Source organism: Loxodonta africana, unplaced genomic scaffold (genome assembly GCF_030014295.1).
Source record: "Loxodonta africana isolate mLoxAfr1 unplaced genomic scaffold, mLoxAfr1.hap2 scaffold_50, whole genome shotgun sequence".
NCBI classification, from domain to species: Eukaryota; Metazoa; Chordata; class Mammalia; order Proboscidea; family Elephantidae; genus Loxodonta; species Loxodonta africana.
In genome coordinates this window covers 645,132-663,108 of record NW_026975218.1, presented here as the reverse complement: position 1 = coordinate 663,108, position 17,977 = coordinate 645,132, and positions in this window count along the sequence as shown.

Genomic DNA, 17,977 nt, shown 5'->3' with positions numbered 1-17,977 from the left:
TCTTTTTCCTAAATGGTTGTACCATTTTGCATTCCCACCAGCAGTGCATAAGAGTTCCAATCTCCCTGCAACCTCTCCAATATTTGTTAATTTCTGTTTTTTTTTGATTAGTGCCAGTGATATTGGGGTGAGATGGTGTCTCATTGTAGTTTTCGTTTATGTTTCTCTAATGGCTAGCGATCGGAAATATTTTCTCATGTGTCTATTAGCCATGTGAATGTCTGCTTTAGAGAAGTATCTGTTCATATACTTTGTCCAGATTTTAATTAGTTTATTTGTCTTTTTGTTCTAGAGGTGCTGGATTTTCCTACAGATTTTAGAGATTGCAACTTTGTTGGACTTGTCATAGCCAAATTTTTTTCCCAATCTGTAGGTTCTCATTTTGCTGGGTTGGTGAAATCTTTTGATGAGCATAAGTGTTTAATTTTTAGAAGATTCCAGTTACTAGCTTATCTTCTGGTGTTTGTGTATTGTTGGTTATGGTTTGTATGCCATTTATGCCAAGTATTAGGGACTCTTGCGTTGACCTTGTTTTTTCTTCCATGATCTTTATAGTTTTTGATTTCATATTTAGGTCTTTGACTTATTTTGAATTAGTTTTTGTGTATGGTGTGAAGTATGGGTTCTGTTTATTTTTTCCAGATGGACACCTAGTTTTGCCAGCACCAATTGTTAGAAAGACTGTCTTTTCCCCATTTAGAGGACTTTGGGCCTTTGTTGAAGATCAGTTGACCATAGGTGGGTGGATTCACATCTGCATACTTGATTCAATTCCATTGATTACTGTGTCTGTCATTGTACCAATACCAGGCTGTTTTGACTATTGTAGCTGTAGAGCAGTTTCTGAGGTCAAATAATATGAGGCCTCCTGCTTTATTCTTCTTCTTCAATAGTGATTTACTTATCTGTGGCCTCTTACCTTTCCATATAAATTTAATGATTAGTTTTTCCATCTTGTTATAGAATGCTGTTGGACCGGCATTGCATTGTACTTGCAGATTGCTTTGGGTAGAACTGACATTTTCACAATGTTGAGTCTACCTATCCACGTGCATGGTATGTTTTTCCATTTATGTAGGTCTCTTTTGATTTCTTGCAGTAGGATTTTGTAGTTTTTTTTTTTTTTTTGTATATATTCTTTACATCCTGGTTAGATTTATGCCTAAGTATTTTATTTTTTTAGGACTTATCTTAAATTGTATTGCTTTACTCGTTTCCTTTTCCATGTTCTTTTTATTGGTGTATAGGAATCCAACAGTTTTTTCTATGTTTATCTTCTATCCCGCTCTACTGCAGAATCTTTCTATTAGTTCCAGTAGTTTTCTTGTGTATCTTTGAGGATGTTTATGTACAGTATAATATCATCCTCAAATAGGGATAGTTTTACTTCTTCCTTGCCTATTTGAATGTCCTTTATTTCTTTTTCTTATGGCTGTAGGTAGGTCTTCTAGCACAATGTTTAATAGCAGTAGTGATAAAGGGCATCCTTGTTTTGTTCCTGTTCTCAGGGGGAATGTTTTCAGCCACTGTCTGTTGAGAATGATGATGGCTGTTGGTTTTGTTTAGATGCCCTTTGTTATGTCGAGAAATTTCCTTTTTATACCTATTTTATTGAGAGTTTTTATCAGGTATGGGTGTTATACTTTATCAAATGACTTTTCTGAGTCTATTGAGATGATCATGTGATTCTTTTGTTTTATTTATGTGGTGGATGACATTGACTGTTTCTCCAATGTTGAATCATTGTTGCATACCTGGTATGAATTCCACTTGGTCATGGTTTTTTTTTTTTTTTTTTTTATATGATGCTGAATTCTATTGGCTAGAATTTTGTGGAGAGTTTTTGCATCTATATTCATGAGAGATATTGGTCTGTAATTTTTCTTTTTTTGTGGTGTCTTTGCCTGATTTTGGTATCAGGGTTATGCTGTCTTCATAGAATCAGTTAGGAAGTATCCCTTCCTTTTGTATGTTCTGAAATAGTTTTAGTAGTACTACTGTGAATTCTTCTTTGAATGTTTGGTAGAATTCTCCAGTGAAGCCATCTGAGCCAAGGCTGTTTTTTATTGGAAGTTTTTTTTATTACCTTTTCAATCTCTTCTCATTACGGGTCTGTCCAGATTTTAGACCTCAGTTTATGTTAGTTTAGGAAGATAGTGTGTTTCTAGAAATTTGTCCATTTCCTCTAGGTTTTCAAATTTGTTGGAGTGTAGATTTCATAGTACTCTGTTATGAACCTTTTTATTTCAGTTAAGTCTGTTGTAATGTCCCCCGTTTTATTTCTTATTTGGGTTATTTTTGTCTTCACCTGTTTTTCTTTTGTCAATTTGACCAATGTTTTGTTGATTTTGTTGATCCTTTGATAGAACCAAATTTTGGTTTTGTTGCTCCTTTCTATTTTCTATTTCATTCACTTATTTCTGATTTTTATGATTTCCTTTCTTTTCATGGCTCTGGACTTCTTCTGCTCTTCTCTTTCCGTCTGTCCAAGTTGTATAGCTAGTGTTTTGATTTTGTCCCTTTCTTCATTTTTGATGTGTGCATCTATCACTACTGACCTCTGAGCACTGCCTTTGCTGTGTACAAAGAATGAACAGGGTCAAGATACACTGAACATTGTTGTAATTAAGACATTATTGATCTGAATTAGTTGGTTTTACATTAAGATGCTAATTGTAATCCACAAGAAATCATTAAGAAAATAATTTGAAATGTATGCTGTAAAAGATACAATAAATAAATTTAAAGGTACACTAGGACATACCAATTTAACACAAAAGAAGCCAGCAATCCAGGAATAGACTAATAAAAAAGACATAAGCATATTAAAAAAAAAGGAAGACATAAGTCTTACTTTATCAGTAATTAAATTTAAACAATGAAACAACCCAATTGAAAGGCAGAGATTGGAAACATAGTCTAAAAAGAGAACTTAACCCAAATATATGTCTGTCTATTATAGGCACTCTTTAGATTAAAAGACACAAATAGACTGAAAATAGGATTTAAAAGATAGGCCATGTATTCCGGATTGAAAGTGTCTCCGAAATATATATGTTGAAGTGCTAAAAATCGTACCTGGAAGTTGTGACCTTGTTTGGGAAAATAGCGCTATTCTTGGAAGATAAAAGAAAAACCTTTGCCATCCTGTTGATTATAACTCATAGTGACCATATAGGACAGAGTAGAACCACCCCATAGTGTTTCCAAAGAGCAGCTGATGATATTGTCACTTAAGCCATACCAGAGTAGGATAAGCCCTATTCCATTCTGAGTGGTATCTTAAAAGGAGATAACAGACAGGGAGATGGAAAGAAACACACAGAGTAAGACAGATGTCAGGTGATAATGGAGGCAGACACATCTATAAGCATCCATAAGCATGCCAAGAATTGCAAAGGGCTACAAGAAGCTACAAGGCGCCCTGACAGTGCAGTAGCTAATAGCTCAGCTCCTAACCGAAATGTCAGCAGTTGGAATCCACCAGCCACTCTTTGAAAACCCCATGAGAAAGTTCCGCTCTATCCCATAGGGTTGCTGTGAGTTGGAATTGACTCAACTCAAGTTTTTTTTTTTTTTGACTGTAAGAAGCTGAGACAGGAAGGACCTTTCTGTAGAACAAACAGAGAGAGAGCTCATAGACCCATTAATGAATCTGGGCCTCTAGTCTTCAGAACTGAGACAATAAATTCTGTTCTTCAAAGCCATTTACTTTGTAGTATTTTGTCATGGCAGCACTAGGAATCTAACATACCACGTGAGCAGTAGCCAAAAAAAAAAGAGCTGGGTTGCCTATGATAATATTTGATGTATTAGACTTTAAGACAAAAAAGTTACAGGATACAAATAATATTTTATAATTATAAAGTGTCAATCTATTGGGCAGAACAAACAATTATAAACATATATTCACCTAACATTCCACAATAATAGAGACTTCAATAACTCATTTTCAATAATGGATATAAAACTGGGCAGTATACATGGGACATTCTCCAGAGTGACCATATACCAGACTATAAAACAAACCTAAATAAATACAAAATAATTGAAATAATACAAAATATGTTCTTTGACCAAAATACAACTAAATTAGAAATCAACAGTAGAAGAAAATATAAGAAAATCACAAATATATGTAAATTAAACAGTACACTCCTAAATAACAAATAAGCCAAAGAATAAATCACAAGGAGAGTTTAAAAATAATATTTTTAGATTAAAGGAAGTGAAAAACAGCATGCTAAAACATACGGATTGCAGTCTTAGAATCGTTTATAGAGAAATTAATAGCTCCAAGTGCCTATGTTAAAAAGGAAGACAGGTTTCAAATCAATAAACAAATGTTTTACCTTTGGAAACAAGAAAAAGAAGAGTAAAATGGTACAAAACAAACAAAAAAAGAGAGTACATGTCACATGATTTTATTCATATGAAATTCTGGTAAATGAAAACTAATTGTAGATCCATTGTTGCCTGTACATAGATGTAGGTGTTAATATTGCTGTAGATATATATATAAATATTTGAGTTAATAACTGCATATGTATTTTTTTGTGAAACCAAAACATTCACTAATGAGAGGACAGTATGAGTTTCAAATCTTTGATTAAAATGTATTTATTGAGTATAAATTATGTCACCTTTACCAGGCACTAGAGATATAAATATAAAACAACCAAGACCTGTTTCTTCCAGGTTAGGTAGTAATTTAATAGAAACAGGTTTATGTACAAATAATTTCAGTAGAGTAAGCTAAGAGGACAAAGTTTTGGGAGAGCAAAGAGGAGATAGCACCTAATCTTGGCTTTACACAAAGGGAAGATTTCAAGGATTTTATTAAATTTAGACCAAACCTTAAAGAAAAGTATGGGTGTATATGGGTGTGTATTTGTGTGTATGTGTGCACGTCTGAAAATGCCTAGTGTTTACAGGGATAAATGAAAGATTTGATGATGTTAGCGCAAATGTTGCACAGGGCCTCGGTTCTGGGTTGCACAGGGTTGGTTTAAGGACAACAAAAAGGAGAAATAACTGATCTCCCAGCACTTGTCCAAAATAATTTTCTACAATAATGGAAACGTTCTATAATCTGTGCTGCCTAAAACATTAGCCACTAGACACATGTGGCTACGGACTAAGGAACTGAACTGCTATTTTATTTCATTCATATTTAAACTTAAATAACCACAAAAGTAACTTACTCCTGAGCAAGGCTGATACTTGGTTATTAGTTCAAATTCAAATAATATTACTGCTTTAAAGATGAAACACAGGACATTCTGGAAACATGTAAGAGTTTGAGAGAATCAGAGAAGACTTCTCCAAGAGAGTACAATTAAAGTACAAATGAATTGAGGTACCAGAGAAACCACCTCTAGCAGACAGAAGAACACATGTGAATGTCCTGAAGGAGAAGAGAAAGTGTCAGATTGTTAAAGAAACAAACAACAAATAACGAGTATCTCAAAATGACAAAAGTGAGGGACATGCTTATGGATAGGTAGACTCAACATTGTGAAAATATCAATTCTACCGAAAGCAATCCACAAATACAAAGCAATTCTCATCCAAATACCAACAGCATTCTTTAAAGAGCTGGAAAAGGTAATCATTAACTTTATATGGAAATGAAAGAGGCCCCACATAAGTAAAGTATTATTGAAGAAGAAGAATTCACTAGGAAGACTCACACTACCTGGCCTCAGAATCTACTGTACGGCTACGGTAGTCAAAACAGCCTGGTACTGGTACAATGACAGCTACATTGACCGGTGGAACAGAATTGAGAACCCAGGTGTAAATCCATCCACCTACAATCACCTGATCTTGGAAAAGGGCCCAAAGTCCATCAAATGTGGAAAAGACAGTCTTTTTAACAAATTCTGCTGGCAAAACTGGATGTCCCTCTGCAAAAAAATGAAACAGGGCCCATACCTCACACTATACACAAAAACTAATTAAAAATGGATCAAACACCTAAATATAAAATCAAAAACTATAAAGGTCATAGGAGAAAAAATAGGATCAATGCTAGAGGCTCTAATACATGTCATTAACAGGATACAAACCATAACTAACAAGACACAAACTCTAGAATATAAGTTAGATTACTGGAATCTCCTAAAAATTAAACACTCATGCTCATCAAAAGACTTCACCAAGGGTAAAAAAAGAACTTAGATTGGGAAAAATCTCTGGCTATGACAAATTCAACAGAAGTCTAATCTCTAAAATCTCCAGGAAAATCCAATACCTCTACAACAAAAAGACAAATAATCCAATTAAAAAACAGGCAAAGGAAATTAACAGACACTTCACCAAAGAAGGCGCTCAAGTGACTAACAGACACATGAGGAAATGACCGTGATCACCAGCCAATAGAGAATTGGAAATTGATACTACAATGAGAAACCATCTCACCCCAACATTACTGGCATAAATAAATAAAAAAAAAAAACACAAAAAATAACAATGTTGAAGAATTTGTGGGGAGACCGGAACTCTTATGCACTACTGGTGGGAATGCAAAATGGTTCGACCATTTTGGGAAACGATATGGCACTTCTTTAGAAAGCTAGAAAGAGAATACCATAAGATCCAGCAATCCCACTCCTAGAAATATATCTTAGAGAAATAAGAGCTGTCACATGAATAGACAAATGCATACCCATGTTCATTGCAGCATTTTTCACAATAGCAAAAAGTTTGCTCATAAAAGACTCGAGGGAATTAAATGAAATAAAAGGAAAAAAGAAAAAAATCTGTGGAGGCTGGTGCTCCTGTCTACCAATTATGTACAAAAAAAAAAAAAAGAGAGAGAATAGTCAATTCCTTTAAGTACAAAACTGAGGGGGACATTCTCCCAAAAGATAACGAGAAATGATTTAAACTCTATATAAGATGTTAACAGTATTCTGCTATTCCACTCCCATGGGGTCATAAATTGTTTAGAAATTTATCTATGTCTATATCTGAATTGTAATAAGAGAATTGTTCTTCACAGTTGCTCAGTAGCTGGCTGCTCATCACTCGGACTCTATGTTAACTCAATTTTGAGATGGTGATATTTAAGTTACACGGTGGTGTGCAATTTACTTCCAAATATATGTAAGTGTGGGGATGAGAATAGAAATTTTAAGAAAAGCTTTTTTATTTCCCTTCCACAGACATCTATGGTTAAGGGAAGTCATGGTCCTCATTTATCTTTGATGCAGCTTTTTCTTACTGGGTTTTTTAAGAAAATAATTTTCCTGGTCCCAGCTTGATATCTCTGCACGTGCAATAACTAACCACTGTGCATGGGACTTAATTTGGCTTCCTTTCCCCATTATATGAGTCCTAGTCAAGTCCAATACCTATATCAACACCTTTTTCATGCCTGTTACCTGTATTGACCTTTTTCAGGACTCATTCACAATATCTTTCTAGATAGTGCAGGTTTCTCTTACTTTTCCAGTAGCTCAATCATTCATCTTACACCATATATATATACATATAAAACCAGATCAAACCAGTTGCCCCGAGTCAATTCCAACTCATAGTGACCTTATAGAACAGAGTTGAATTGCCCCGTACGGTTTCTAAGGCTCTAAATCTTTACGGAAGCTGGCTGCCACACCTTTCTCCTGTGGAATAGGCTGGTGAGTTCAAATTGCTTACCTTTTGATTAGCATCAGAGCACTTAACCGCTGTGCCACCAGAACTCATATATAGGTATATATATATATATACCAGAGCTCACATACACACACACACACATATTTATACCCACACAAATATACAAAATACAAGTATGTTTTTAATTTCTTTCAGCAATTTGAGGCTTTTTGTGCCAGAGATATATTTTTCAATATACCTGCTGTCTCAGCTAGCTAGTGCTGCTATAACAGAAGTACCACAAGTGGATGGATGGCTTTAACATGGAGAAATTTTTTCTCTCACAGCATAGCAGGCTAGAAGTCTGAATTCAGGGTGCTAGCTCCAGGAGAAGGCCTTCTCCCTCTGTTGGCTCTGGGGAAAAGTCCTTGTCATCAATATTTCCCAGTCAAGAGATCCTAAGCACAGGGACCCCCAATCAAAAGGATACTCTATTCTCCTGGCTCTTGTTTCTTGGTGGTATGATGGTCCCCTGTCTCTCTGCTTGCTTCTCACTTTTCTATCTCAAAAGAGATTGACTTAAAATACAACCCAGTCTTGTAGATTGAGTCCTTCCTCATTAATATGACTGCCACTAATCCTACCTCACTAACACCTTAGAGGTAGGGTTTAAAGTGTGTAGGAAAATCACATCACTTGACAAAATGGTGGACCATCAGACAATACTGGGAATCATGGTCTAGCCAAGTTGACACACATTTTTGGTGGACACAATTCAACCCACAGCATCTGCCGTATTTTAAGAAGTGAAAGACCCTTTTCCTTCCTTAAGTTTTTAAGTCTGGATATTTTATTAAAAATATTATTAACTAGATGGTGCCCAGCCACAACTGATGACTGCCCTGACAGGGAGCACAACAGAGAACCCCTGAGGGAGCAGGAGAACAGTGGGATGCAGACCCCAAATTCTCAAAAATAGACCAGGCTTAATGATCTGACTGAGACTAGAAGAATCCCGGCAGTTGAGGTCCCCAAACCTGTTGGCCCAGGACAGAAACCAACTCCTCAGACATGGATTGGACTGGACAATGGGTTGGAGAGAGATGCTGATGAGGAGTGAGCTACTTGTATCAGGTAGACACTTGAGACTGTGTTGGCATCTCGTGTCTAGAGGGGAGATGGGAGGGTAGAGAGGGCTAGAAACTGGCAAAACGGTCATGAAAGGAGAGACTGGAAGGAGGGAGCAGGCTGGTTCATTAGGGGGAGAGTAAATGGGAGTATGTAGTGAGGTGTATATAAGTTTATGTGTGAGAGACTGACTTGATTTGTAAACTTTCACTTAAAGCACGATAAAAATTATTTAAAAAAATATATTATTGATGCCATAAATGACAGGGTTAAACGGTTCCCCTTCCTCCCATCACACCTGAGCCACATCACACTCTTTTGATAAGAAATTCTGTGTAGCAGCTCAAGGCCATCTTACTGCTTCTCTGCTCAAGTTTGCTTCGCTACCCACCAACCTTCCCCTCACTCCATTTGGACATGAGCAATAAGCCACAAAGCTGTCCTTGGATAAACTTCATGTTTCATACCCCCCTAAAAACCACATGCCCCCAGCCACCATATTGCACCCCCTACTGCACCCCTGTATGTGTTCATTTCCTGAAATTGTCTGCCAGTTCTTAGAAACTTCATGAATTATGCTTAAGTTCCCTATCACAAACCCTGCAACTGAACTAGAATCCCCAACCTCAGGGAGCTTGATTTGAGACTTAATCTCTGAGCTCCTTGCTTGACCGGCTTGCAATTAAGTCTGTTTTCTCTTTTTCAAAGGCCTGGTGTCTCTCAATTGACTCAAGGGGTCGCGCCGGGCAGGACCCACCGTCATCGGGTTACAATACTATAATGATGCATAGATTACCACATCTTTTATTGGTCAGTTTATTCATTTTCTGTGTCTGTAATAGCAAATTGCTACAAACTGAGTGACTTAAAACAACAGAAATTTATTCTTCCACAGCTCAGGAGGCCAGAAATCCAAAGTCAGAGCCAAAATACCTGAGCCTTAATCAAGCTGTCACGGCAGAATCACACCACACACTCTTCAGAGGCTCCAGGGGAGAATCTGTTCATTGCCTCTTCCAGCTTCTGGTGGCTGTCTCTATTCCATGGCTGTGGCTGCATCATCCAATCTCTGCCTCTGTGGTCACATTGTCATCTCCGCTTGTGTCTTTATGAAATCTCTCTCTGCTTCTCCCCTCATTCTCCCTATATTGTTCTATATTTTATATCCATCTATAGTCTATATTCTTCTGTATTCTTCTATATTCTATGTTCCATATTCTTCAATATTCTATATTCTATCTTTTATTTTCTATATTTTGTACTCTATATTCTATATTCCCTATTTTACATTACACATACTATATTCTATTTTCTGTGTTCTTCTGTATTCTATATTCTTCTATATTCTATACTGGCCTATATTCCTCTATATTCTATATACTTCTGTATTCTTTATTCTTCTACATTCTACATTCTATGTTCAATATTCTATATATTATATTCTATTTCCTATCTTCCATATTCTATATTCCATATTATATACTCTACATTCAATATTTTTCTATATTCTATATTCATCTTTATTCTATACTGTATATTTCATATTCTACATTCTGTATTCTTCTATATTCTATAATCGACATTCTCTAGTCTTTATTATGTATTTTACATTCTACATTATATATACTATATTCTTCTATTTTCTATATTCTATAGTCTTGTATATTCTCTATTGTTTTCTACATTCTATGTTCTATATGCTATATTCTATATTCCACATTCTATATTTTATATTATTCTATATGCTATAATCTATATTTGAAGATCAAAGACCACAGCCTTCAGTATGGACTGCATGTCAACATAAAGAAAACAAAAATCCTCACAACTGGACCAATGAGCAACATCATGATAAACGGAGGAAAGTTTGAAGTTGTCAAGGATTTCATTTTACTTGGATCCACAATCAACAGCCATGGAAGCAGCAGTCAAGAAATTAAGAGACGCATTGCACTGGGCAAATCTGCTGCAAAGGACCTCTTCAAAGTGTTGAAGAGCAAAGATGTCACCCTGAAGACTAAGGTGCGCCTGACCCAAGCCATGGTATTTTCAATCACATCATATGCATGTGAAAGCTGGACGATGAATAAGGAAGACCGAAGAAGAGTTGACAACTTTGAATCGTGGTGTTGGCGAAGAATATTGAATATACCATGGACTGCCAAAAGAACAAACACATCTGTCTTGGAAGAACTGCGGCCAGAATGCTCCTTACAGGCAAGGATGGCGAGACTGCGTCTTACATACTTTGGACATGTTGTCAGGACGGATGAGTCCCCGGGGGAGGACGTCATGCTTGGCAGAGTACAGGGTCAGGGGAAAAGAGGAAGACCCTCGACCAGGTGGATTGACACGGTGGCTGCAACAATGTGCTCAAGCACAACACCGGTTATAAGGATGGCGCAGGGCCGGGCTGTGTTTTGTTCTGTTGTGCATAGGGTCTCTATGAGTCGGAACCGACTCGACAGCACCTAACGACAACAATATTCTGTATTATTTTTATTCTGTATTATTCTATATTTGTCTATATTGTATATTCTAAATTCCATTTTCTATATTCTATATTTCATATTCTTCTATATTCTACATTCTACACTCTATTCTTCTGTATTCTATTTTCTTCTATATTCTATATCCTATGTTCTATATTCTGTATTTTATCTTCTATATTCTGTACTCTATATTCTACACTCTACACTCTATATTCTATATTCTTCTGTATTCTATATTCTATATCCTATATTCCTTATTCTTCAATATTCTATGTTCTATATTCTACCTTCTATATTCTACCTTCTAAATTCTATATTCTGTATTCTATACTCTGTATTCTATGTTTGATATTCTACGTTCTGTGTTCTATGTTCAATCTTCTATCATCTGCTTTCTTCTATCTATTATCTTCAATCTATCTTCTATTGTCAATTTTCTTCTATATTGGATATTCTATGTTCTTTATTATATTTTCTTTTATTTTCTATATTCTTTTATGTCCTATATTCTATTATCTTCTATATTCCATATTCTATTTTCCATATTCTATACTCTTCTATATTCTTCTACATTTTATACTCTATATCCTATAATCTTCTATATTTTTTTTCTATATTTTATAATCTACATTCTATTTTCTATATTCGATATTCTATGTTCTATATTCTATGTTCTATATTCTTCTACATGCTGTATTCTATATTACATGCTGTAATCTATATTCTACAGTCTATATTTTTCTACATTCTATATTCTTCTATATTCTATAATATTCTATATTCTTCAGTATTCTATATTCTATGTTCTGTATTCTGTGTTTTATATTGTATCTTCTATAATCTGTATTCTACATTCTATATTCTTTATTCTATATTGTGTATTCCATATCCTATATCATACTCATCACTATTCTGTATTCTTCTATAATCTATCTTCCATTTTCTGCCATCTTTATTCTATATTCTACTTTCTATTATCTTCTATATTCTGTATTCTTCTGTATTCTATATTCTTTTATAATATACATTCTCTATTCTATATTGTTCTATATTTTATATTCGTCCATTTTCTATATCCTTCTCTATACTATATTCTTCTATAATCTATATCTTATCTTCCAAATTCAATGTTTTACATTCTATATTCTATATTTTATATTCTACCTTCTATAATCTACATTCTTCTATATTCTGTATTCTACATTCTATATTCTAAATTCTTGTATATTTTATATTCTTCTATATTCTATATTCTTTGTTCTACATTCTAAATTCTATGTTCTAATTCTATATTCATCTATGTTCTATATTCTTCTATATTCTATATTCCATATTCTACATTCTATATTCTATTTTCTATATTCTGTACTCTATATTCTGCTTTGTCATTCTATATTTTATATTCTATAATCTTTATTCTTCTATATGCTATATTCTACAGTCTTCATTCTATATTCTATATTCTCACTCTACATTCTATATTCTAAATTTTGTATATTCTATATACTTCTATATTCTATAATCTATATTCTTTGGAATTCTATATTCTCTCTGCTATGTTCTGTATCTATACTCTGTATGCTTCTGTATTGTATAATCTATATACCTCTACATTCCATATTCTGTATTCTATATTCTATGTTCTTCTGTTTCACATTTTACATATTATATTCTATATTCCATATTTGTCAATAGTCTGTATTTTCTATATACTATATTCTTCTTTATTTTATATTCTTTATTCCATATAGTACATTCTCTATTCTGTATTGTATAGTCTATAGTCTGCATTCTATATTCTAAATTCTTCTATATTCTTTATTCTTCTCTTGTTTATATTCTGTGTTCTGTATTCTACATTCTATATTCTGCATTATTCTATATTCTACTTTCTATATTCCAAATTTTTCTATACTCTATATTTTTCTCTATTCTATATTCTGAATTGTATATTCTATATTCTGTACTGTACGTTCTAAACTCTATATTCTGTATTCTTGTATATCCTATATTCCATACTCTATGCTCTACATTCTACAGTCTATATTCTTTAATCTATATTCTACCTTCTATATCCTATATTCTTCTATATTGTATATCCTATATCCTGTATTCTATATTCAATATACTGTATTCATCAATATTCTATATTCTTCTATGTTCTATCTTCTGTCTTGTGTATTCTATATTCTGGCATATATTCTATGTTCTACAGTCTGTATTCTTCGTATTCTATATTCTTCTGTATTCTGTGTTCTACCTTCTCCTATAATCTATATTCTTTTATATTCTGTATTCTATCTTCTATGTTGTATATTCTTCTATATATCGTATTCTTCTATATTCTGTATTATTTATTCCACATTCCATATTCTACATGCAACATTCTATATTCTAAATTCTTCTATATTCTACATTCTAAATTCTATGTTCATCTATATTCTATATTCCATACTCTGTATTCTATATTTGATATTCTATGTTCTATATTTTATATTCCACTATATATTATATTCTTCTATATTCTGTATTCCATATTCTATAGTCTACATTCTATATTCTTCTATAATCTATATTCTATTTTCCATCTTCTATATTCTGTAGTCTATATTCTTCTATATTCTATGTTCTTCTATGTTCTATATTTGATTTTTTATATTCTATATTCCTCTACATTCTCTACGCTATATTTTTCTATATTCTGTATTTGTCTATATTCTATATCCTATATTTTGTATTCTATATTCTACTTTCAAAATTCTATATTCTATCTTCTATATTCTGTACTTTATATTCTTCTATATTCTGTATTCTACATTCTATATTTTCTTTGTTCTATGTTCTATATCCTATATTCTTCTATATACTATGTTCCTCTATATTCTGTATTCCTTATTCTTTTATATTCTATATCCTTTTTTCTACATTCTGTAGTGTTTTGTATTCAATAATTTATATTCTTGTATATTCTATAATTAATATACTTCTGCATTCTATATTCTTTATTCTGTGTTCTTTTATTTTGCATATTTTATATCTTATGTTTTATATTCATCAATATTCTATGTAGTTTATTCTATATTTATATTCTATATTATATTCTATATTTTTTTATATTCTTCTATGTTTCATAATCTGTATTCTATGTTCTTTGTTCTATATACTATATTCTACATTCTGTATTCTTCTATATTCTGTATTTATTTTCTATATTCTATATTTTATATCTTATATTCTATATTCCATTTTCATCTTTTTCTATGTTCTATATTCTACATTCTACATTCCATATTCGATAGTCTATATCCTATATTTTACATTCTGTATTCTTCTATATTGTACATTTTATAGATTATATTCTATATGCCATATTCATCAATGTTCTATATTCTATATTCTTCTATATTCTATATTGCATTTTCATCAATATCCTATATTCTGTATTCTATATTCTATGTTCTGTTTTCTATATTCTATGGATTACATTCTGTTCTGTGTATTCTATATTGTATATTCTACATTCTATATTTTAAATTCTTGTATATTCTTTATTCTCTATTCTGTATTTCATGTTCTACTTTCTAAACTATATTCTATATTCTTCTATAATCTATATCCTTCTATATACTATATTCTTCTATACTCTAAATTTTATATTCCATATTCTTCTATATTATATATTCTACATTCTAAATTCTTTATTCTATAATCTATATTCTCCTACATTCTATATCCTATATACTTCTATATGTGTATTCTATAGCCTATATTCTATATACCATATTCATCAATATTCTATTTTCTTCTATATTCCCCTGTATTCTCTATTCTTCTATATTCTATATTTTTTATTCTGTATTATCCTACATTCTGTATCTATGTTCTTCTATAGTCTTCAATAATGTATGTTCTATATTCTACATTCTGTATTCTTCAATATTCTATAATCTGAATTCTTCTACATTCTATATTCTTCTATATTGTATATTCTATATCCTTTTTTCTATATTCTTTATACCATAATTATCAATACTCTATATTTTATGGTTTATCTTATATATTCTTCTACATTCTATATTTCATATTCTATATTCTTCAACAATGTGTTATCTATAGTCTACTTTCTTTATTCTACTTTCTTCTATGTTGTATATTCTATATCATATGTTCTATGTTCTATATACCATATTCATCAATATTCTACATGCTATATTCTTCTATATTCTCCTGTATTCTATATTCGAAATTCTCCTATACTCTATATGCTATATTCTATATTCCTCTACATTCTTTATTCTATGTTCTGTATTGTATATTTTTCAATAATGTATATTCTTCTATATTCTATAATCTTCTGTATCCTATATTCTTCTATATTCTATATCCTTCTTTCTTCTATGTTCTTCTATATTCAATATATATATTCTTTTATATTCTATATTCTATGTCCTATGTTGTATATTTTTCTATATTATGTGTTCTTCTATACGCTATATTCCATATTCGACATTCTTCTATATTCTATATTCCATGTTATTCTATAGTCTACATTCTTCTTTTTACTATATACTATATTCTTCTATATTCTATATTCTACATTCCGTATTCTGTGTTCTTCTACATTCTATATTCTATATTATTCTATGTTCTTCTCTATTCTGTATTTTTCTATAGTCTATATTCCATACTCTGTATTCTATATTTCATATTTGGTGTTCTATGTTCTATATTTTTCTATATACTATATACTTCTGTATTCTATATTCTATATTCCATAGTCCATATTCTATATTCTTTATTCCATATTCTACATTCTCTGTTCTACATTCCAAATTCTATATTCTACAGTCTGCATTCTATATTCTAAATTCTTCTATATTCTTTATTCTTCTCTATTCTGTATTCCATATTCTATGTTCTACATTCTGCATTCTATATTCCATTTTCCTCTATATTCTAAATTTTTCTAAATTCTACGCCAGGAGCTCCTTGGAAACTCTATGGGGCAGTTCTACTCTGTCCTATAGGGTTGCTATGAGTCGGAATCGACTCGACGGCACTGGGTTTATATACTTCTGTATTCTATACTCTGAATTCTATATTCTTTATTCTACCTTCTAAACTCTATATTCTATATTCTTCTGTAATCTATATCCTATGTTCTTGTATATTCTATATTCTTCTATAATGTATATTCTATATTCTTCTATATTCTGTATTCTATCTTCTAAGCTCTATATTCTATAGTCCTCTATATACTATATTCTTCTATGTTCTGTATTCCATATTCCATACTCTATATTCTATATTCTGTATTCTAAATTATTCTATATTCTGTATTCTACATTCTAAATTGTATATTCTATGTTCTTCTATGTTCTATATTCTTTTATATTCTATATTTTTCTATATTCTGTGTTCCATCCTCTGTATTCTATATTTGATGTTCCATGTTCTATGTTGAATATCCTATATTTCTCTATGTACTATATTTTTCTGTATTCTATATTCCATATTCCACACTCTACATTCTATATTCTTCTATATTCCATATTCTATATTCTATAATCGATATTCTTCTATATTCTGTTCTTTATTCTATATTTTATATTCTGTATTCTACATTGTACATAATGTATTCTATAGTCTAAATTCTATACTCTTCTCTATTCTGTATTTTTCTATATTCTCTATTCCATATTCTATATTTAGTATTCTATATTCTGCATTCTAAATTCTATATTCTTTTATATTCTACTTCTATATTTTTCTATATTCTATGTACTATATTCCATGCCTTGTATTCTATATTCTATATTCAATGTTCTATCTTCTAAATTTTTCTATATACTGTATTTTTCTGCATGCTATATTCTGTGTTCCATATTCTATATTCTGTATTCTATATGCTATATTCTACATTCTATATTCCTCTATATTCCGTATTCTATAGCCTATATTTTATGTTCTACATTCTATATTCCATCATCTTCTTTATTCTATAATCTGTATTCTTCTATATTCTATATCTTTATTCTATATTTTATATTCTATGTTCTAAATTCTATTTTCGTTCTTCTATATTCTGTATTGTATAGTGTTCTATCATCTATATTCTTCTATAATGCATATTCTATATTCTTCTGTATTCAATATTCTAATTCTTCTATATTTTTCCGTATTCTGTATTCTTCAGTTTCCTGTATTTTATATCTTCTATATCTTCTATATCCTAAATTCTTCTATATTCTATAGTCCTCTATATTCTATATTCTTTTTTATTCTGTGTTCTGTCTTCTATGTTCTATATTCTGTATTCTTCTATGTACTATATTCTTGTGTATTCTATAGTCTATATTCCACATTCTACATTGTATATTCTATATTCTTCTATAGTCTACATTCTATAATCTATATTCTTTTGCTTTCTATATTCTACATTCTTCTATATTGTATATACCATATTAGTCAATACTCTATATTCTTCTATATTCCATCTTCTATATTCTGTATTGTCATCTATATTTTTCTCTATTCTTTATTCTCTATTCTAAATTTCTGTTCTATATTCTTCTATATTCTGTATTCTCTATTCTTCAATATTCTCTATCTTCTATAATGTATATTCTATATTCTTCTATACTCCATACTTCATATTCTTCTATAATTTATATTCTTCTATATTATATATTCCTTTATATTCTGTATTCTATCTCCTATGTTCTATATTCTTCCACATACTATGTTCTATATTCTAT